The sequence below is a fragment of the Ursus americanus genome, chromosome 17 (genome assembly GCF_024610735.1).
Source record: "Ursus americanus isolate L20-20 chromosome 17, mUrsAme1.1.p, whole genome shotgun sequence".
NCBI lineage: Eukaryota > Metazoa > Chordata > Mammalia > Carnivora > Ursidae > Ursus > Ursus americanus.
Genome location: NC_142143.1, coordinates 8,069,382 through 8,093,069, shown reverse-complemented (window position 1 = coordinate 8,093,069; position 23,688 = coordinate 8,069,382). Strand labels below are relative to the sequence as shown.

The 23,688-nt window shown below is 38.5% G+C and overlaps 1 protein-coding gene across 3 annotated transcripts in view; it reads right to left on the bottom strand.

Annotated features, from left to right (window-relative positions):
• MRTFA (myocardin related transcription factor A) overlaps positions 1–23,688 on the bottom strand; it is a 190,498-nt gene that overhangs the window by 149,921 nt on the left and 16,889 nt on the right. Inside the window, exon 2 of one of the 3 annotated variants that reach the window (XM_087868682.1) lies at positions 7,175–7,236. The exons of the other annotated variants lie outside the window; for them this stretch is intronic. The gene's annotated coding sequence lies outside the window, so the exon portion shown is untranslated. The remainder of the gene's footprint in view (positions 1–7,174; positions 7,237–23,688) is intronic. 3 annotated transcript variants of the gene reach the window in all.

Sequence of the window (23,688 nt, the reverse complement as noted above, 5' to 3'; positions counted from 1 at the left end):
GTGAACTCCATTTTGTACATATCACCTTGCACATAATACTCAACCTTTCAAAACTGTTAGCCTGTGTAGTTCGTTGCTTAGGCGGCATTTCTATTGTGATAACCACATGGTACTTCTGTACAAAAGATATTTAAAAAATCAGTATTACTCTAATCAATTATGTATTACAAAGGGGAAAAGGCACCTACACAACGGGCAAACCTGGCAGACAGGAACCTAACCAAACGTGAGATTTTACATCACCATTAATGAAACTACCATCATGGGCCTCCTGATGTTTAGCATTAAGACAGACAAAACATCCTGCCCACAATATTTATCCTGAAGCAACACAAGAAGAAAAAGATATATTCAAATTGAAGGATGGTCTACAAAACAACTCATCTCTTAAAATGTCAACATCGTGAAAGACATCTCCCTTCCTAAAACGGGGCTTTAGAAACTGTTTTGGGGGTAAAAGACAGGACAACTAAATGCAATGTAATTCTTGACTGAATTCTAGGTTTCAAAGCTTTAAAGTAAGGTTTAAAAGACATTATTAAAACCAAGGAAATATACAATATAGATGGTATATTAGATGACAATATATTAACACTAAAGTTCCTGAGTGTAAAACTATACTGTGGTTGTGTAGGAGAAATCTCCTTATTCTCTGAAAATGGATGCCAAAATAATTAGGAATAAAGTGTCATGATGTCTGCAAGTAACTCTTAAATGTTTCAATGTATGCACGTGTATGTGGAAAGAGAACACAAAAATGGGCAACATGTTCAAAATTGATAGATTTAGTCAAAAGGGTATATGGGTGACCACTGTATCATTCTTTACGTGTTTCTGAAGGTTTAAATGTCATCAAAATAAAAGGTTGGGGCAGAAAATAATACAAGACACAAAAGTCAGGAATCTCAATATAAGTATTACCCAGGGATTAAGGAAGAATAACAGAATCATTCTCTTTGGTGAGGCGCCTGGGTGGTGCAGTCAGTTGAGCGCCTGACTCGGTTTCTCTTGATTTCGGCTCAGGTCGGTGATCTCAGGGTCATGAGATCAAGCCCTTCGTTGGGCTCCCCACTCAGCGGGGAGTAGGCTTTAGATTCTCTCTCTCTCTCTCCTTCTCCCTCTGCCCCTCTGCCCCCACACTCGTGCTCTCTCTCCCTCTCTCTAAAATAAATACATAAATCTTAAAAAAAAAAAATCATTCTCTTTGGTAAATGTTGAAAAAGAAAAGAAACAAGTCAAGAAGCAGAAGTCATGGAGCAAGAGAGGGGTTCAGACCAGTGTGACTCAAACCTCTATCTTCCTATCCTTATAACCCCAAGGACAAATATCCTACTGGCAAGAACCAAGTAAGCAAAGCTCTGTGTGCAGAAACAATGAATATTCGCTCACCCACCAATATTTATTAAATATCTATGCGTCAGACTCCATGGCAGCAGCACAGCAATATAAATAAGAACACAGACTCTGGAATCAGAGCATGCAGGTTCAAATCCCAGCACTACCAAATCCCAGCTCTACCATTTGCTATCTGTGTAACTTTTACCAAATTACTCAATCTCTTTGTGCTTTAATATCTTCGTTTTTAAAGGTTAGATAAAAACAGTACCTAATTTAAAGGGTTGTTATGAAGATGAGATGACATAACAAATGTAAAATGTAGGGCGCTGGGGTGGCTCAGTGGGCTCAGCAGGGAGTCTGCTTCTCCCTCTCCTTCTGCCTCTCCCCCCAGCTTGTGCTCTCTCTCTCAAATAAACAAAATCTTAAAAAAATAAAAATAAAAAGCTCTTGTATTATTCTTGGCTTCCTGCTTATTATTTTTTTTTAAAGGGAATCATTTACCTGGTTATTTCTCCTTGTGTATATATACAAGATTAGATATTTATTAATTGGAGAATTCTGCTCTGTACATGAATGTTCAGATGACTGGTAAATAAGGTAAATGAATATTCTAGTACACCTGAACTTTTAAAAGGTTTTTTTTTTAATATATTTTTTAAAGATTTTATTTATTTATTTTTCAGAGAGAGAGCACAAGCAGGGGGAGTGGCAGGCAGAGAGAAAAGCAGGCTCCCTGCAGAGCAAGGAGCCCAATGTGGGACTCAATTCCAGGACCCTAGGATCATGACCTGAGCCAAAGGCAGCCGCTTAACCGACTGAGCTACCCAGAAGTCCCTGAACTTTTGAAAGTTTTTTTTAAGATTTTATTTTTAAGTAATCTCTACACCCAACATGGGGCTTGAACTTATAACCCTGAGATCCAGAGTGGAATGCTCTACCGATGGAGTCAGCCAGGCGCCCCGAACTTTTAAGAGTTTTGTTGGAGAATTAGGTCTCTATTTCAGCATAGTAAACTATTCTAAAATTCAGCAGCTTAAAACAATAAACATTATCTCATATAGTTTTTGTGGCTCAGCAATATGGGAGCAGTTTAACTGAGTGATTCTGGCTATAAGGTTGCACTCATAATGTTTGCTGGGACCCTGGTTATCTGAAGGCTTGACTGGGGCTGGACGATCCATTTCTAAGCTTACTCACATGGCTGTTGGCAGCAGGCCATGGTTTCTCACCGGCTATTGCTGGAGGCCTCAGTTCCTTACCAGATGGACCTCTACATAGGATTGCTTGAGTGCTGTCATGACATAGCAACTGGCTTCCCTCTAGAGCTTTCTGTCTCTATGGATTTGCCTGTTCTAGACAATTCATATAAATGGAATCATACAATATATGCCCTTGTGAGTGGCTTCTTTCACTCAGCGTAATGTTTTCAAGGCTCACCTATGTTGTAGCAGGTGTCAGAAGTTCATTCTTTTTTAAAGACAAATAATATTTCATTGTATGGATATACCACATTTTAAAAATCCATTTGTGTTATTTCTACTCTTTGGCTCTTACGAATAATGCTGCAATGACCATTTGTGCACACGTTTTTGTGTGGATGCATGTTTTCGTATTTCTTAGGTACATACCTAAGGGTTGAAGCCTGCATAGTTTTGTTGTTTAGTTTTTTTTTAAGATTTTATTTATTTGACAGAGAGAGACACAGCGAGAGAGGGAACACAAGCAGGGGGAATGAGAGGGGGAGAAGCAGGGAGCCTGATGCGGGGCTCGATCCCAGGACCCTGGGATCATGACCTGAGCCAAAGGCAGATGCTTAACAACTAGGCCACCCAGGTGCCCCTGAAGCCTGTATAGTTTTATCCCTCTGTATGACTGCAGTAGAATTCTAACTAGACTTGTCACCTCTTTAATTTACCTTTCACTTTGCTATCCAAGTGATCTTTCTGACATGGAGATTTAATCACATCTTATCTCTATTTCTGTGTTTTCAGTGGCTCCTTGTAGCTTTCAGGGAAAAGTCCAAACTCAGCTTATCACACAAGCCATTTATGATCTGGCTCCTGCCTTCCTTTAAGTTTTTCCTGCCATACTTTTCATTCTTGTTCACTTAACCTCAACTGATGTCATGCTTTCGCCCATTAAGGTTTTCATGTTTCTACCATTGTCTCGAATGGTTTATCACTCTCTTTGAATGGGAAAGAACTACTTACTCTTTAGAAATCAGCTCTGGTCCCATTTGTGATAAACTTTATTACCTTTAATTAATTTTAAGATTTTATTTATTTGAGAGAGAGAGACAGTGCACAAGCAGGGGGGAGGGGCAGAGGGAGAGGGAGAAGCAGAAGCAGGCTCCCCACTGAGCAGGGAGCCTGATGCAGGGCTAAATCCCAGGACCCTGGGATCATGACCTGAGCTGAAGGCAGACAATTAACCAAATGAGCCAGGCACCCCAATACAAGACCTTTTATTGCAAGGCCTGAAGCATTATAGAATAAAGTTTTTCAAGGAAAAAAAAAAAACTTCAAATAAAAGCTAAAGCCACTCTTTAAGAAAGGTTACACTTTTAAGGGTGCCTGGGTGGCTCAGTTGGTTAAGCAACTGCCTTCGGCTGAGGTCATGATCCCAGGGTCCTGGGATCGAGCCCCACATCGAGCTCCCTGCTCTGCGTGAGAGCCTGATTCTCTCTCCCTGTGCCTGCCGCTCCCCCTGCTTGTGCTCTCTCTCTGTCAAATAAATAAAATCTTTAAAAAAAGAAAAAAGAATTTAAAAAAAAAAAAGTTACACTTTTTAAAAGTGGTAAGAAAATGGAATACAAGTGACAAAAGGGTAAATGTTTGACCTGCAATAAGCAACTAATATAAAAATAAGGGGGGGAATAAGCAATGGGAAAGCTTTGTAGGAAGAAGATTAAATCTGATGCAGAACTTAGCAAAATTTGTAGAGGACACATAAAGCTAGAAAGTAGTGTTTACACGGGAACTCTTTTTTTTAATTCAATTAATTAACATATAGTGTATTAGTTTCAGAGCTAGAGGTCAGTGATTCATCAGTCTCATATAATACCTAGTGCCCATTATATCCCATGCCTCCTTAATGTCCATCACCAGTTACCCTATCCCCCCACCCTGCGTCCCTCCAGCAACCCTCAGTTTGTTTCCTATAATTAAGAGCATCACAAGGGATCTTTTGGGGGAGCTGGGACTGTAACACCTGAGTGTAGTAACAGTTGCACAACTCTACAAATTTACTAAAAATCATTGACTTGTACACGTCAAGCAGGCAAATTGTGCAGTATATAAATCACATATCAATAAGGCTGTTTCTTAAAAAGTGGTATTTGTTTGCTGAAGCAAGAAGGGAGAATTTCATTATTAGAGTTTCTCTGAAGAAAGGATGCAGCGAAGAGGAAAAGTACAATAATTCATTCTACAGACAGGAAAATAAAAATGAAAATTGCCACAGATTCAGAAATATTAAAGTTTCCATTTCAGCCCAATAAAGGACAGTACTGTGTCACTGGGTTCCTCTCTACAACCTTGCTAAGACCACAAAAGCTTACTATCTTAAGAGTAAAAAGACAATAGATTTGGAGACGTTAAATGTGGAATCAGCAGAAGGAATACTCTGACTTAATTTCCTATCACCTAGGAGAGATATAACAGTTTATTCTGATCCACATTATTGCATATGCCTGAGATGTAGCAATGGTACCTCCCATCAGAGAAGAATTTCAAGTGGAAATTTAAAAACAGAAAATCAAATCTAGAATCATCTTGAAAGAATGTATGACAATTTCTTTACCAGCAAGATGACAACAGTCAATTCCCTCAGCCAACAAAACATCCAAATGGGGTATTTTTTGGTATTTTTGGAGAAGATTAATTTGCATTGGTTCAGGGGCTTTTGCAGAAGCTGCCCAAGACAACAGCACTATATTTTACTTACCCATGTGCAACTACAGAGATCAAGCGAAACTGCACTTATAAACAACCACAATTCACATTTGCTTTGAGCTATGAAAATATTAACCTACTCTGACCTCCCCTGCACCAACTTCAGCAAAGCCTGGGTCGAGTCTCAACTTCCCAAAACAGCACAGGTGTCTCTAATTTCAGACCTGCTAGTCTCCTTTCTGTCTTTGGCTAAATCAGTACCAAGTCTGTTTTTATTTTCTAGATAAAAACAAAAACAAAAAATTCCACTAACTCATGTAGGTATTTTTTTTTTCTTCAAAAAGAAGGTCTAGCAGACATAAATGAAGTAACATGTATCAATATCTAATTCTTTTTCCTCTAAATGGCTACAATAAAGGTCAAAATAGCTCAAGGTGGTGATATCCATGATGTTATCCACTCAGACTTGAAAAAGTGTAATATCAATGAACTTTATATATTTCAATAAAAGAATAGCATGCCTAATACCATTTACAGTAGCATGCCTAATCCTTAGAAGACGTCTGTTCAGTAAATTTTAGTTTCTTTCCTTTCTATTAATTCTTACAGTATTTCCATAAAATAGTTTCTGTTTATTACTACCCCAATAAAAAGCAGGAAAACAGAAAGAAGAGAATTTCCTGACTAACCACCCAGACCAGACCCTGACATTTAGGTCTCTAGATGATAATGAAGGGGATCCATCTGCAGAAGTTAAACGTTCATCAACCCTCCTTACCACCCTTCCTAGGCAGTAGTGTCAATTCCAAGGACCATGGTTCCCTTTCCTACATAAAGTAGCTCAGTGGTACACCTGGCTGGCTTTGTTGGTAGAGCATGCAACTCCTGATCTCAGGGTTGTGAGTTCAAGTCCTACACTGGACATAAAGCTTACTTAAAAAAAGAAAAAGGTAACTCAACTGTTTTTCCTTGTAGCAATGTATTTATGGTAACTGTTCTTTGTGACTGAGAGCAAGCTGTCTCTAGATCTTTTACTGTTCTATGTGCAGGTGCAACAAGAGTCCAAGGCTGTCATCAACCCACAGAACCCTATATACAAGTTCATAGGATTCTTTGTTGGGGAAACTGTAGGGAGTAGTGTCTTTTTTTTTTTTGGCTATCAACTTTATTCTCTGTGCGATGCAAGTTTCCTGCACCAATGAGCAATGGGTACCTAAGACCACAGAAAACTAGAACTACATGAACTAGCACTACCTTACTTTGACAGGAAATGCTCTGACAGAAATAGGTTTGCAGAGCTGTGTGAAGCTGCCATCTATAGCTTTTTGTGGGCACCTGACACAAGACAGATATAGGAGCCCAAGCCATATCTGGTGTACTTTTGTTTAGTCCAGAGCTTAAGATAGGAACACAAGCATGTTGTGTCAAATCCAACTCTACTGGTTGCAGATAGACAGATTCTGTCATCAGTAACAAAATCTGTAATTGCCATGATGGCCTGGCTACTGTCAAAACAGGCCCTTTGTTGCATTTAGTCTACCACTCACATAAGCTACTGAATGTTAGAGTGATCAAAAGACTTAGTTAGCCTGTCACTAGCCATTATCCCAAGCTGGTTAACATAATGGCTCTAATACAAGACTTCTGCCTTCCAAGGACTGGATCATGGTTTGTATACACGTGTGTGTGAATTCATGGTTCTGTTCTATAACCACCAAAATTTTTAACTGGTTGTGCTGGTTCTTGGCAGTCAATAAAGTCTAACAAGATACGAGACGTAGTCCACAACATTAGATAAACAACGATGACAGACCATCATGGGGCTATGAGAGTGCTTCCCTAAACAATAATCAAATCTGATCTACTCTAGCTCAGTAGAACTGAAAATACTAACAAAACAGCTTAGGAAAGGAGCAGAAAAAGTAAATAAACCTGGGACCTACCTTGTTTACAACTCCCACAGACAGATGAAATTCAATTCCATGCCAACCATACCCCTCGAACACTAAAATACAAACAGAAAAATAAAAGTTCATGCAATATAAGCAGTTCTTCCAGTTCCTAAAGAGCATTTGGTTTCAAAGGTATGAAGCTGTTTGTCTCCTTTCTATCTTCTTCATGCCTACAACGGTGGTTGAGCTCTGTCACTGGCAAAAGACCCAAATAGGTGGAGTTAAATAATAGCTGACACTTGACTGAGCACTTACTATATATGCTAGGCACTGTTCTAAGTGCTTAAATGTACTAATTGAATTTCAACAACCCTATGAGATAATTACTCTTATGAAGTCATTTTACATCCAAATCACAACTGATCTATACCTTTGAAAATTGCCCTTACTGGTGTTAAGAAATGGCTTTTAAATAAATGTAGGTGATCTCAACCACTGTAGCTGGGCTGTCTCAATGGCTGATACATCTACAAATGTTCCACATTCATCCACTCATTATGTATTTCTTGAGTCCCCACAACGTGCTGAGCACTATACCAGGTGCTAAAGAGGATTCATCCTCTGTCCTTTACGAGAAACTAGTTGGGGAGAACAGACTATACTACAAGAAATGGTTCAAGAAATGGAATGCCCTTTCATGAGGTACACTCTTGTACAATCATTCGGTAAAATTAGTAAGCTTTGAGAAAAGGGGAGGAAAGCTTCACATAAAAGCTGGACCTTTAAAAATAGGTACATCAGCAAAGAGTGGAGAAAGGCTTTTCAGGCAAGGAAATGAGAACAAAAACATGGTGGCAGGGACAGACACTGTGTATCTGAGGTCCTTCATAATCTGATTCCACCTAGCCACTGATCTCCCTCCCCTTCCCCACTAGCTGTACCAAACTTCTTACTTCTGGGACATACAATCCTTGACAGTTCCACTGTTTTTCTACTGCATAAAATGCTCTTCCCCCCCTTTCCCTGGTAGGTAACATTAACTAATCTTAGTATACAGTACGCACTCAATACAATATAGCCAATTAGAAATAATTTTTATTATTAAAGACCCAACTGAAATATTTTTCTAAAGCCTTTTCCAACTCCCCAGAGTTAATCTACTTGCCTCCCCACCACGCTCACGTGGCATTTGTCCATTTTTCCATTAGAGCGCTAAAACATTTTATTGTCCCCAGGTTTCCTTTCTTCTTTTTCTCTTACTTGTCTGAACAGAAACCATCTTTCATACAACTCAATGTGCCCTAAGAGCTAACACAGTGTCTGGCGCATAACAGGTGCCCATTATGTTCTTGTTGACTGAAATACCAATTGACTCAAATTTACAAAATAAATAATAATAGGATTCCTCTAAAATGTCAGCTCCTTTAGTACATTTAAATGATTCAGTTTGTCAAAATCTAATGCACTTTTACATTTTTATGACTACACCTGCCACATAATTATGCCAACAATTCAGGTACAAAAAGTCAAAGTGGATTCACTAAAAACTACCAGGCTCACTAGTTTTTGCTTGACAACAAAATGAGGTCCTCATTCATGCCAAGTGAGACAGAAGAAATTAACTGAATTGATAATTTAGATATTGTGGCTGGAGACCATACTCACTGAAATAGTGCCACGGCTTTGTATGCAGTCTGTATGTTTAAATAGGTATTTATATTGGCTTTAGTCATGGATCGTACAGGTTACATATTTAGAAGTCCAATCATAAATCCAAGATTTATTTATAGAAACTTTCCATATGGTAGGAGTTTTAAGAAGTAAAACAGCAGCCTTTTTGCCTGCCGAAAGCAGAGCGCCAAAGGAATAAACCCTCTCCTGACTCTGCTCTTGGCACTGTTTAAAGCAAAGGAAGAAATGTGCAGGGCAAGCAAGAGCCTTACTGAAAATCAGTCACCCAGGGCAACAGGCATTTTGAATGTCTGTGCTATTCAAGGCTTAAATATTAATTTTATACATGCCCATGTTCATTTAAAGCACAACTTGTGGCTTGGAACTTAAAAAATGTTCTAATGTGCTAGTTTGTCCACATATTAATGGAGTCAGCCAGGTTTTAACATGCCAAACTTAAAATACTCTCTAAATCATTATGCAAAGGTATGAACTAAATCCTTTATTCTCAGGAAAAGGCACTTAGGGGAGAAAGACTAAAGCAGTAGTATTTCAAGGGAAGCCATAACAGAAAAAGTCAACTCCTACAGAGTGATGAGTTATCTTTTAAAAACAGATGAACAGAAAGAAGATAAAAGATAATGACAAATTACTTACAATTATTAATATCAAAATGAGATCCAGGATTTTTAGTTCGATGTTGTCAGAGAACGTATTTTGAAACTGGTTTCTACACGAGACCATCTTATAAAAAGGTTGTTTTAGTCACTCACTGACTCAGCCTCTTTAGAATCCAAGTCTTATGTTACACTGAAATGAGTTATATTTTTATGTGAAGAGTATTATAAGCAAAGTTTTTCTAATCTTTTATATTACTGGCTTTAGAGAAATGCCAATAAAACCTAGAATGACTAAAACTTTATAACTAAACCTTGGAAGCTTATACATCCAGTCCCTTCATTCTCAGTTGAGAAACCAGAGTAGAAGAGCTTCAGTGACTTGATAACAGAAACACTTGGGCCAGAATCTGATTACTAGTCCAGTGTATTTATCCTACTATACACTATGGAACACACTGCTTTATTAAGACAGAAAATGTTTTGGAAATTACAACAGAAGAAAAATTTAAATACCTACACTCTTTCCCTAACTTTTGAAAAGAATTTAAAAATTAGATGTGTGTGCCCTGAAGTTTTGGAAAGGCTGTTCCTTAAAAATTTAGGCATTAGAAAATTCTAACAGTTATTTTCAAGGCTTTTGGCTCAAAACATGCTCACAGAGAATCTCTACTGGAAGTGCAGCTTTAAAAAGCTTCCCTTGGGGCGCCTGGATGGCACAGAGGTTAAGCGTCTGCCTTCGGTTCAGGGCGTGATCCCAGCGTTCTGGGATCAAGCCCCACATCAGGCTCCACTGCTGGAAGCCTGCTTCTTCCTCTCCCGCTCCCCCTGCTTGTGTTCCCTCTCTCGCTGGCTGTCTCTATCTCTGTCAAATAAATAAATAAATAAAATCTTAAAAAAAAAAAAAGTTTCCCTTACAGTCCAAAGGAAATGAGAATAATTTTTACGATCTAAGTAAGATGACATTGTCCTCATCTTCTCAAGTATAAACTTCACAGACACAAAAATAAGCAATTTCATAGAATTCACGGTCTTCTTTCAAACAAGCAGTTCATCTGAAAGAATGCTACTATCTCATTTGGGGAGAAAAAGATGCAAAGAATAAAAGGAAAGTAATTAAAAATGGGATGAAAGGGGAAAAGGAGGAAAGAGGAAAGAATATCAATATAAACGTTTGATTCCAATATCAAAAACGGAAAAGAAAAAAAATTCCTAATTAAATGAATGAACTGCAGTTTGTAAGCAATCAGCCTTACCAAGGTGTGGTCACATACCTCCTCCCTCCTCAAACTGAACATGTACAAGAAAAACCTTAATCTCATTCTGCCTGATTCCCCTACTTTCTCTTCCACTTCCAAAGAAAGAGCAGTAAGTGGACTGGGCCTCCTGGAGGAAGAGAAGGAGTCAGAAAGGTCAGCCCATGTAGCCCCTCAGAGTCCTGGTACTGGATGGAGCTATTAGAGAGTCTCAAAAGGAGAGAGTCAAGAGAGACCACTATTTCCGGAAAGAAGTGTCCGTAACCTCCTCTAGAAGAAACTAGAAATCTACAAGCAGCAACGTATTCTGCTGCCTTTCACACCCACCAAAAAGCTTTGCTTTTCAATTATCAATTTAACTTCGAAAGAGATTTTAAAGAACAGTTAATAATCACTGATTAAGGTGACAAGAGGAAAAAGGAAGCAATTCTATATATACTATAAAGGGAGAGAGGGGAGGAAGGAAGGAACAAGGACGACCTACACGGCCACGCTCATCAACCCAGCTACAGCATTCAACCTAACAAACGTTCAGTAAGTCACTACACACAATACTTAAATAAAAAACTAAAATTTCAAACCTTCCATTCATAAGAGTTTCAAACTCTAACAAAGCTCCCAGTTTTGCCTTCCTCTGCCAGCACCGCATAACAAGCCATGGCAGCACCTCCCATTCCTCGTGTAATTAAGACTCAAATGTCACAGCTCCAGACATGCAGATACAGCTATCATTTTTTGAAACTGCAAAACAAAATCCACTTTACAGTTTTCAAGTATTTGAACGTCTACTCTATTAAGTGATTCTCCTAACACTGTAAAGTAGTTATTTGCAGAGATGATGGGTGGAGAGCAAGCCCCAGCAAAGCCTCTATTGTAAGTGTAATCACAGGAGTAGGAGCTTGTTTGTCTATCAGTGTTATAAATAAGAGGGGAACTCGACCTCAAACCTGACTTGAACACCTCTGCCCTTGTCTTAAATAAATGTGCACATCCCTGTTTTCTCAAACAGAATAAAATGGACATTTTTTAATATTCCTTGTTTTTCCCACAAAAGATTTTTTTAAGATTTTATTTATTTATTTTACAGAGAGAAAGAGAGAGAGAGAGAAAGAGAGAGAGAGTGTGCGCACACAAACAGGGGGAGCAGCAGAAGGAGAGGGAGAAGCAGGCTACCTGCTGAGCAGGAAGCCTGATTCGGGGCTCAATCCAAGGACCCTGCAATCATGACCTGAGCCGAAGGCAGATGTTTAACTGACTGAGGCACCCAGGCACCCCAACCATTTTTAAGCATACAATTCAATGGCATTAAGTGCATTCACGGTATTGTGCAACCATCACCACTATCCATCTCCAGAATTTGTCATCATTCAAAACAGAAACTATACCCATTAGACAGTAACTCCCCATTTCCCCTCCCTCTATTCTACTTTCTGTCTATGCATTTGCCTATTCTAGGTGCCTCATGTAAGTGGAATCATACTAATATCTGTCCCTTTGTATCCTGAATCTTTCACCTAGCATAATGTCTTCAAGGTTCATTCATGTTGTAGCATGTATCGGAATTTCCTTTTTGGGATTCCTGGGTGGCTCAGTTGGTTAAACGTGTGCCTTGGGCTCAGGTCATGATCCCAGGGTCCTGGGAGTCCCACATGGGGCTCCTTGCTCAGCTGGGAGCCTGCTTCTCCCTCTGCCTGCTGCTCCCGTTGCTTCTGCACGCACTCACTGACAAATAAATAAAATCTTAAAAAAAAAAAAAAAAGAAAAGAATTTCCTTTTTAAGGCTAAAAAACATTCTATTGTATGTACATTACCACATTTTGTTTATCCATTCATCAGTGGAGGGACATTTAGGTTGTTTCCACCTTTTAGCTATTGTGAATAATGCTGCTGTGAACACGAGTGTACAAATACCTGTTTAAGTCCCCCCTTTCAATTCTTTGGATATTACTTAGGAGTAGAATTGCTGGATCCTATGGCAGTGTTATGTTTAACTTTTTGAGGAACCACAAAATTGCTTTCCATAGTGGCTACACCACTGCATATTCTCACCAGTGATACACAAGGGTTCCAGTTTCTCCTACCGTTTTTTTTTATAATAGCTATCCTAACAAATGTCAAGTGGTATCTCATTGTGGTTTTCATTTATATTCAAAGGAAAGGGTCCTTCTGCCTATGGCTTTAAAGCATTTTGTTTCTGAAGGTGTTCCTATGGCACTGGTCCATCTCCACTCCCCAAAGATGTGTCTTATCTTCTGGCTCTCCATCATGGTTCTCAAGAGTCTACCACTCATTCACTGCACTAGTCACTTCAAATCTTGTCCATTATGACTACCACTATACTCTACTCTGCTTTCTCTGCTTTCCTTGCACATCCTTTCACCTATGTTTCTCAAAAAAATGTTATCTATTTATAACCACACACCCCCAGTTTCATCAACACACTCCTTCAACTTCTGGAAGAACCTACTACTCCCAGCACTTTTGGCACTTTAAGTCTTCTCAGGAATTGTCAACAATGCTCAAAATTTCTTTCTTGACTATCTAAGGCACTTGCTTTTCTTTTTCTTGGTTTTAGGTTCAGCACTCTTTTGGATGCTTGAAAATGACAGACAGGTCTATAGATAACCAAAGTTTTGTCTAAGTCTACCTGCATTTAAGCAGAGTTTATAGATAAATAAAACAAATACATTAAACTCACTCTCAAGGAATAAAAAAGAAACTATATAGATCTTAAAATATAATGAATGTTTTAGGGGAAAAAAAGGTAGATCACAATAAAGGGAATCAGAAGTGTTTGAGGCAAAGGAGTTACAATGTTTACATAAGATGATTAGGGTAGGCCTCACTAAGAAAGTGACATAAAAGCAAGATTTGACAGTGATGAGAATTAGCCATACAGATATGTAGAGGAAGAGCACAGGGAACAGCCAATACAGAAGCCCTAAGGCAGAAGCAGGACTGTCCAGTTCAAGGAACAGCAAGAAAGCTAATGTGGCTGCAGCAGAGTGAACAAGGGGGATTCGGTAGGTAAGGTCAGAAGGTTAATAGAAGACCAGATCAGATAAGGCCTTATGGGTATTTCCTCAAGAGTGGAATGGAGAGCCACTGCAGGGCTTCTAAAAGAGGAGTGACATGATCTCACACAGGTATAATGAGAATGATTCAGGCTGCTGTACTGAAAATAAAGGAAAAAGTAGCAGCTGAAAGATCAGTTAGGAAATGCTACAATAATCCAGGCAAGAGAGGATAGTGGCTTAGACCACAGTGGTAGCAAGAGACACGGTGAGAAATTGTTGATGTATTCTGAACACAGATCTGGTAAGTTTTCCTGGTGCATATGGGGTATAAGAGAAATATAAGGTACAAAGTTTTGACCAGAACAACCAAAAGAGTAGAGGTGCCATAAAATAAGACAGGGAAAACTGCTGGTGGGGAAAAAAAGCTTAGAGGAGGAAAATGAATCATTTTAATTTTGTATATGTTGAGTTTGAGACACTTCCAACTTTCCAACAAATAAATACAGTCAGGTTGATGAAACAATGGTTTTTAACATTTCTCTCTTACTATATCGTATTAGATAATAAATCATAGGTTTAATTTGGTGTAGATTCTACAGTTTTAAAACAAATTAATTTCAGCAGTTACCACATACATGAAAAAAGAAATACTCATAGTTTGGTGCCAATGAATTCCCAACGACTGACCTCATCCTTAAAAGCTTGAAGATCAAGACTGAAATCTACTCCACCTCACAGTCATAGATATGGGGTCAAATCTCAATAAATGAGGAAGAATAACAAAAGAGAATGAGCTCCCGGCATCTGTTATCAACACTGAATTCTTCATACTGACTGCAATTGGAGGACCCCAGTGATCCTAACATATCAACTACAGTCTGACACAGTCCTCTTGTTCTAAACACAGATTTTTCTCTCCTTCTGTTCACTGGAAGGTCCCAAAAGAAGAGAATGGTTCAGAGTCTGAGAACAAACACCATTTAGGAAGAAAAACAATTCAGAGAGGAGCCTACATCAGAATAGCATTATTCCCATATTCTTCTGGTCCAGGCCACTGGAGAAATCACAAAATCATAGCATCTCAAGGCTGGAAAGGGCTCATCATGTGTCAACAAATATTTTCCAAGTGATCATGTGCTAGATGCTAAGGATACACAGATGATTATGACAAAATCCCTATTCAAGGCACTGTGTACTAAGTACTTTAATAGATGAATTACCTAACAGTTATGGGAGTATAAAGACAGGAATAAAAGAGTGGATTTTCAAAATAAATTGCCAAGAATTAACTTGGGATGATCACTACATCCAATGTCTCCTACCAAAAGACTCACATGGTGATTCAAGCTAAGGAGGAAGCAAGGCTGCAGTCCTAACAGGGCTGGGACTTGCAGCCTCTTAGAATCAGTCTTGTTCTCTTATGTGACTGGTTAAAGAAAATAGTTAAAGGTGCTTATGATATTTTCCATCCCCGCTTCATTTCTTTTCCACAAAAAATTGGGATCATGAGAAAACACCGTTCTAGTCCAACCATTCACTCAGTGCCAATCTTCGAATTTTACAAGAGAGTACTTAATCCTTTAAAATATTTGCTAAAAGAAGAGTGTCTCTCTTCCCTTCCCAAAGGAAATGTCTTTTAACCTAGGCTATTTACAGAGGTCTAGGCCACAAGTTTAATTTCTAGAATAAAACTAACCATAACCACTTTCAATGCCATGTGACTTTTCCTCTGGCCCAAGTTCTAAACCCTCAACCTTCCAAGGCTTAGAAGTCTTTCTAGCTGAGTCTTCTGACACCCTTACTTTTCATTTTATTGCTAATTATGACTCTCAGGAATTCGCTCACAAAGAACTACAGGAATTTACTCTATCAATCCACAAACCATATTTCATGTTCATTTTCCAGACAAAATCTCAAAGGCCTATAATGCACAATGTCAGAAAGTATCATCTGTCTTTATACATCTCCAAAGTTATCTCCGACATATGAGTTTTTACTTATTGGTAACCTCTCTCTACCCAAATAGAAACAACCATGATAACGTATTCTAACAAACTGCTATCTCAGCAATTACAATGGAGTGTATGCTTTCAATAGTGAGTCAAGCCTTGGGAGTGGTTTAACACATGGAAATTCACCAGCTGGCATCTACAATTAGATTCAAGGAGACAAATGGAATTTTTGTATTAGGTTTTTCCAAGAGTTAACTAGTTCTTAAATTGATTATACTCTTCTGAAGTATTTACAGATGAAATGATATCATGTCTGGGATTTGTTTTAAAATATTGAGGAGGAAGGGGGAGTAAGGTTAAACAAGAATGGTCATATGTTGGTAACTGTTGGAGCTGGGTGATACACACACGGTGGTGGTTTTATTATTCTCTTTATTTTTATATGTGTTTGAAATTTTCCATAATAAAGATTTTTTAAAAACTGATGTCATGATACTAAACTTGAAAAACAAAGAACAAAGTAATTCTTGGGACCAATGAGCTCCATAACCTACCAGTGTAAAAACTGTGCTTTTCCTAAGAAATACCTCAATTTTAACACTTATTTCTCACTGAACCAATATTTATTGAGCACAACCACCGTGTGTCAGGCACCAGTCTGAGGGCTGAGGATACAATGATAAACTAAATTCTCTCTCCCTCAGGGCATCTAATAGGGAGTCTATTGTTATAAAAGGCAAGCACATGGTATCTAGACTGAACAGGGAGATCTAACCCAACCCTGGCCAATCAGGAAAAGCTTCCCAGGCACCATCTAAGTTAATTCTGGAAAGTACAACCCAAAGAAATAAACACCTGGTTGGCTTAGTCAATGGAGCATGCAACTCTTGATCTTGGTGTTGTGAGTTTAAGCCCTGCATTGGGTGTAGACATTACTTAAAAAAAAAAAAAAAAAAAAAAGAACCATATCATTTTTTTTGCCCATGTTGACCTTTACCATTTTATAGACTGTCAGATCAACAAGTAAATGACTGCTCCTTTATGAACTAAAAAGTTATCAAATAAATCATTCACTCAACAAATATTAAATACCCAGCATGTGTCAGCATGTGCTGGGATAAAACATGGTCTCTACCCTCATGGGGTTTATAATCTTAGAGCATAGGAAGACAAAAACAACAAGCAAACAAGCCATCAAGCAGAAAACTACAGTTGGACCTTGAACAACACGGGTTTGAATTGCATAGGTCCCTTCATACACAGATTTTTTACAACAAATACAGTATAGTAACATAAACATATTTTCTCTTCCTTATGATTTTCCTAATAACATTTTCTTCTAGTTTACTTTATTGTATAAATACAGCAGTTAAAACATATAACATACAAAGTATGTGTAACTATGAGGCTGTATGTTATCAGTAAGGCTATGTTATCAGTAAGGCTTCTAGTCAACAGGCTATTAAGTTTGGGGGAATTAAAACTTACATGTGGATTTTCAACTGCACAGGCTCAGTGCTCCTAACCCATTCGTTGTTCAAGGATCAACTGTAATTACAAATTGCTCTAAGTTATAAAGGAAACAAAGGAGGGGCTTTGTGGGCAGAAAGTTATTTTTTAGATATGGTGGTAAAGAAAGTTGAAAGAACTAAAGAAAAACCAACTGATGATGATAGAACTGATTGAAGAGGAAAGAAATATCAAAGAAGTGGTGAGAGCAGTATAGATAAAGCACGCATACAATGTAAGTCATGGGAAGTAATCTGGATTTTATTCTAAATGCAACAGGAAAGCATTGGAGAGGAGGGTTCTAAGCAGAGAAGTGACATGACTCAGCTTGTTTTTTGCTTAGTTTTGTTTTAAAGATTTTATTTATTTGAGAGAGAGAGTAAGGGAGAGAGACATCACGAGCAAGGGGGAGGGGCAGAGGGAGAAGCAGACTCCCCACTGAGCAAGGAGCCCAGCGCGGGACTGGATCCCAGGACCCCTGGGTCATGACCTGAGCCAAAGGCAGCCACTTAATGACTGAGCCACCCAGGCGCCCTCGCTTATGTTTTTAAGATCATTCCTGCCACTTCGGGGAGCAGGGACTGAAAAAGAATAATAATTTTTACCAAGAAGAACTGTAGATAAGTAAAACCAAACACCAAAATTTTGGCCAGTGGAAATCATCTCTGCAATTTCATTACCAACCTAAAACCTTTTAAAGTGCTACTCAGTCCAGGCTTCACCTACAGGTTTTAGGTTTTTTGGTTTTCTGTTTTTTAGTTTTTTGATGCTTACAACTAATGGGTCATGACCTCTGCGATCTCTGGAAAACAGAAACAAGCCCAGATGCCTGGAGGTTAGCATTCTTCTCATTCTCCAATTGCCAAAGTCAGATTAATTTTCATTTTTTCATCTCCTATTCCACAATCAGCTTCTTGACTGAAAGGAAGGGAGTAGGGACTTCCTCCAGTGTTTCAGGCAAAAATATGCTTTACCAAACATCTGATAAAGAATGTATGTAATTGCACAACCTTTCTTCTCACTGCCAACTATGTTCCAGGTAGGAACTCCACTATGAAAACAATTCTAATTTTCCTGTCCAAATTTGCCAGATCTTAGAAAGCCACCTGAAGCAAATCCACTTAATTCTGCTTTAAAAAAAAGTTTTCTCATTCCAAAGTCTGAACAAGAATACACTAATAGCATTTGCAATTGATAAGGAAAGAAAAATAAATTCCATTGTCAATCCCCAGGGCATGTGGCTAACAATCTTAAAACAATCTTAATAAAAGCACTAACAAACTAAGTCATGTGCCAAGGTATTTTACTCAGTTATTTAAAAGTCAGAATGGAAGAAGTGAGAGACAGTACCAACATCTGTAGAATACCCATGAGATTTCTTCACATAATTTCACTCAATCTTGATAACATCCCTACAAGATAAGTACATCTCCATTTTGTTCATGAGGACACAGGCCCAGAGAAGTTGACGCTAGAGCCAGGTCACCCAATGTTAAGTGGCTTCCAATGGCCCATACACTTTCCATTAAACAAATGTTTAAAGATCTAAATTACAAAAATTTTACCACATGACCAATGTACTAATAGATAAAATAAGTTTATACACGTATATGTATGTGTATGTGTTTCATTTGGAGGCCTAATCATCAACTGTAATATCTTTCAGTGGTGAAAGCATGTAGGATTCCTACTTAGACCACCAGAAAGCATCTCCGAAGAGATAAGGGAGTTTGTGGCAAGCTATCATGGTTATTTGCTTTTTTTTTTTTTAAGATTTTATTTTTAAGTAATCTCTACACCTAACATGGGGCTCGAACTCACAAGCCTGAGATCAAGAGCCCCATGCTCTTCCAACCAACCCAGCCAGGCGCCCCAAGTTATTTGCTCTTAATGAAGCCAAAGGAGCTCCTCCTTAAAGGCAGCATATACTTTCTTAGGGCTACAGTGACTGCAAGGAGTCCCTAACAAAAGCTATAGAGAGACTCATGCACAAGGACCATTCCCAAGTCCAGGAAAGTCTGTAAGTGATTTAGGGTTGGTGACAATGAGTAACATGTATATACAAAAACAACCATTCTGTCAACAAAATCAAAGATGGCATAAATGAAAGCACCCAACAGTGGTTGGCAAAGAAATACTTAATAAAAACTAGTTTCTTCTACTCTCTGCTCCAAGTTATTTGTATAAGAAATAATAATACTAACTGTGCTGGATGGAGCCATAACATCTTACGTAGCTGGGCAAACTGGTGAAATGTTCTTCCTCTCAAACCCAGACAACACTGAGCTTGCTTACCGGGTCCCACATTTGCTAATAAGAGCAGGGACACAACCAGCCACATCTCAGAAGTTGGAAGTCTTAAGGATTATTTTATTTCCTCCATCAATCAGCACAGCAAATGGACAGAAAGGTATCTTCAAAGCAAGTCTCTCTAATAAGCGAGTACAACACAACTCAGCAAAACCACCAAGCTATCATTGCAATCTACATTAGAATCTGTGGCTCAGTCGGTTAAGCATCTGCCTTCCGCTCGGGTCATGATCCCAGGGTCCTGGGATCAAGTCCTGAATTCGGCTCCCTGCTCAGCGGGGGAGCCTGCCCCTCCCCCTGCTCGTGCTCACACACTCGCTCTCTGACAAATAAAATCTTAAAAAAAAAAAATCTGCATTTCTCTACTTTTACGCCCACTGAATCATACACAACCCAACATATTAAATCATTACTAAACACCTTTCACTAAAGCAATTATTCTTTCACTAAAGCAACTTATTCTTCAACTATTTCAATGATTTAATTTTTGAAATGAAATGATCTTTTCTTTTAAAAAAATTATTTTAGGGGCGCTTGGGTGGCTCAGTCAGTTAAATGTCTGACTCTTGATTTCGGTTCGGGTCATGATCACAGCAGGGTCATGAGATCGAGCCCTGCTTTGGGCTCTGCGCTGGGCGTGGAGCCTGCTTAGGATTCTCTGCCTCTGGGGCGCCTCAGTGGCTCAGTCCTTAGGCGTCTGCCTTCGGCTCAGGTCCCAGGGTCCTGGGATTGAGCCCCATGTTGGGCTTCCTGCTCAGCGGGAAGCTTGTTTCTCCCTCTCCCACTTCCCCTGCTTGTGTTCCCTCTCTCGCAGTCTCTCTGCGTCAAATGAATAAATAAAATCTTAAAAAAAAAAAAGGATTCTCTGCCTCTCCCTCTGCCTCCCCTCTAAAAAAAATAAATAAAAATAATATAAAGTTCTTTTAAGTTAATTCTACCATTTAGATGCTTCTGAGATTCAGACTCTGGGATTAACGATCTATTATAATTAAAGTTGAGATACTATAAAGTGGTAGTTATTGCTGGAGTGAATACAGTCACAACAGTAAGGATCAAATGAAAATCACAGGAGGGCGCTCAAGGTTCATCTAACTTAATACTCTTACTTTACAGAGGAAAAAAACCCAAAAAACTCAGGCCAGAGAGATTAGACAACTTGTTCCAATATTATATAACTTATTAGTGACAGAATGAGGATCTTTAAACCCCAAGCCCACTGATGCCCTGTTGGCCTCTAATAATATTAGCCACCACTTATCAGATAATTACAATGTGCCAGGTGCTATACTAAGGGTTTTACATGTGTGATCTCATTTAATCTCACCACAATCCTATGAGGAAGGCATTATCAAGCCTATTTTATACACCAGGAAATCAGAATTCAAACCAAAGTCTGTCTAATGCCAAGTCTTTGGTTTTAACCATTACACTATGTCCACATTCCATTCATTCATTCATTCATTCATTCATTCATCAAATACTCACTAAGTAAGTGTAACATGTCAGGTACTATCTTAGCCCCAGGGATAGTAGTGATGAAAATGGACAAGGTCCCGGCCATTACAGAGGTTTATGGTAACAAGTAAAAATAATAGTAATAAGCACTTCAGGCATGACTGGTAATTGCTGTGGGGAAAAACAGTCATGTGATAATAAGAGACAACACTATGCTACCTGTCATACGTGAAATCACTGAACATGTACAAGACTACCACCTCACACCCATTAGGATGTCTACTAAAGAAAGAAAGAAGGAAAAGAAAAGAAAAGAAAAGAAAAGAAAAGAAAAGAAAAGAAAAAAACAATCCACACACAAAATAACCAGGATTGGTAAGGATGTGAGAAGTTGGAACCTTTGTGTACTGCTGGCAAGAATGTAAAATGAAAGTATATTTAATCTTGGGATAGTGAAAATAACTAAACAAGATCCTGAACCCACCAAAGATAAGAGGTATTTGAAACAGGATATTCCGAATGGCCGATAAACGAATGTCCTTCTTTAGTTTAGTATTAATTCTAACTTGGGCTTAAAAAGAAACAGTTCTGTCAGAGAAATCTGTCAATGAGGATAATAGATTCTTTCAGATTAAACTACCAAGATTACGCACGTATGCAATTTCAATATCCATTTCTTCCCTCATTCCTACATTCTTGTTAAATTTCTCTCAGTCCCTCTGACGTCTCAGCACAGAGACATACTCTGACTACTGTACAGGTGAAGGCAGTTCATTAAGCTCTTTCACTGGACTCAGACTGCTTCTATGGGAACTGCCTCCTCTTAAGTTTCTGGGCTACTATCAGTAGAAGCAACTCTTAATCTCCCTGGGTTCCTTTTCAGGGGAATGTGCCAAGGAAAAATGAAGGAGAAAAGACCTGGGTCCACAGTTATCTAAAGTACTATACTTTCATCCATCATGGACTTTATACTGCATGTTATTCAGCTTCGTGCTAGAATTTACCATCAATCTTCTTTATTTACTAAACTCACTTGGTACAGCTCTTACAATAGATACATGAAGAAGAAAACAGTATCAGTTAGGTGCAGCTACTATCCCTCAATGAACTATGATATTAACAGGAAGAAAAGGTCTTAATGAAAAAAAGAAATATGACACTGAAAAAAGAAAAATTGGAAAAGAGCACGATAGGGGAGGAAAGTCTGAAAACAAGTTTGAGGTCAGATGACTCATTGTATTAATCAAGGAGAGTTGTTTTGTAAAGGAGTTAAGCCTGAGGCTAACTTTAAAAATGGGCAAGGATGGGGGCTCCTGGCTAGCTCAAAGAGCACACGACTCTTCATCTTGGGGTTGCGAGTTTGAGGTCCACGCTGGTTGTAGAGATTACTTAAATAAGTGACTAAAAATAAATAAATAAAAAAATTCCAACCACCATTAAAAAAAAAAAAAAGGGCAAGGACACAGTTTGGAGAATTAAAAGAAGAAAGCTGTTCAGAGAATTCAGGGCAGCCTGATCACAGTCAAGAAAGTAACAATTATCAGTATAGAATGATAACCAGTGTTTTTTAAAGTTCTGACTGAAAAAACATGTAATAATTCTGCTTGACCTATGAAAGTCTCCATAATCAAGTTTGATGAAGACAGCACACAACTACAGACTAACTAAAGACCAAGAAACAATGTGGCAACCGAATTAAGTCAGATCACTCATCCTTCACAGACTATAAATCAGAAAGGAAGAAATCTGCCATTTTCTATAGCTACACCAGAATGATATTCTGAAACGTTTTCCTTCCTCTCATTTGAGAAGTTATAATGAACGGAGTCTATTATTAAGCCCATGCTATTTTCCACAGATAGCAGTGTAAATGCACAAGACAAAGAAATGGTAGCTGAAACAGATTCTAAGCAAGAAGAGCTTATCCAGCCTTTGTTTTTTAAATTGAATGTTAATTTCACATATATAATCAAGGGACATTTCTGTAATTCTTCAGAATTAGCAATTACTTTATTTAAGCAGGGTTTTACATATGGTAGATGCTCAGCAACTATTTGAATGAATGAATAACCTAATTTGTACTCAAGGTACTACTGCCAAGAGAAGCCAAAAAAATTAACTCTAAAACGACTGAAGCTGGAAAACCACAGGAGGATGAAGAATGGGGTATTTTCTTGCAATGGTGCTGCAATTATTCGTCCACCCACTCATTCAACAGAAATCTGAAGACCTATTATGGGCCAGGCACTTTTGTAGTGTGCGCATGTGTTGGGGTGTACAGATCAGCTGTTAGATACTGGCTGACCTCAACCAAATTTGGCACACAAACATCTTGTGTTTCCACAGAATGTTGACCAACAGTATTTTTTTAAATCAACTTTGATGTGTAATTTACTTACATTAAATTGTCATTGTAAATTGTACATTGATGTATAATTTATTTACAATAAAACGCACCATTACAATAAAATGCTCCCATACATAAAATGTACAGTTCCAACGAGTTCAATGAGTTCTGACAAATGCACATTTTTGTGTAATCACCACTCCCAATCAAGAAAAAACATTCCCACCACTCATGTCTTTTTGTAGTCAATCTTCCCCCCCCCACCCTAGCCATAAGCGACCACTGATCTAATTTCTATCACTATAAATTAGTTTTGCCTATTCTACAACTTCAAAATAAATGAAACCAATATGGAATGCCTGGGTGGCACAGTCGGTTGAGCATCCAACTCTTGGTTTCCACCTGGATCACGGTCTCGGGGTCGTGGGACC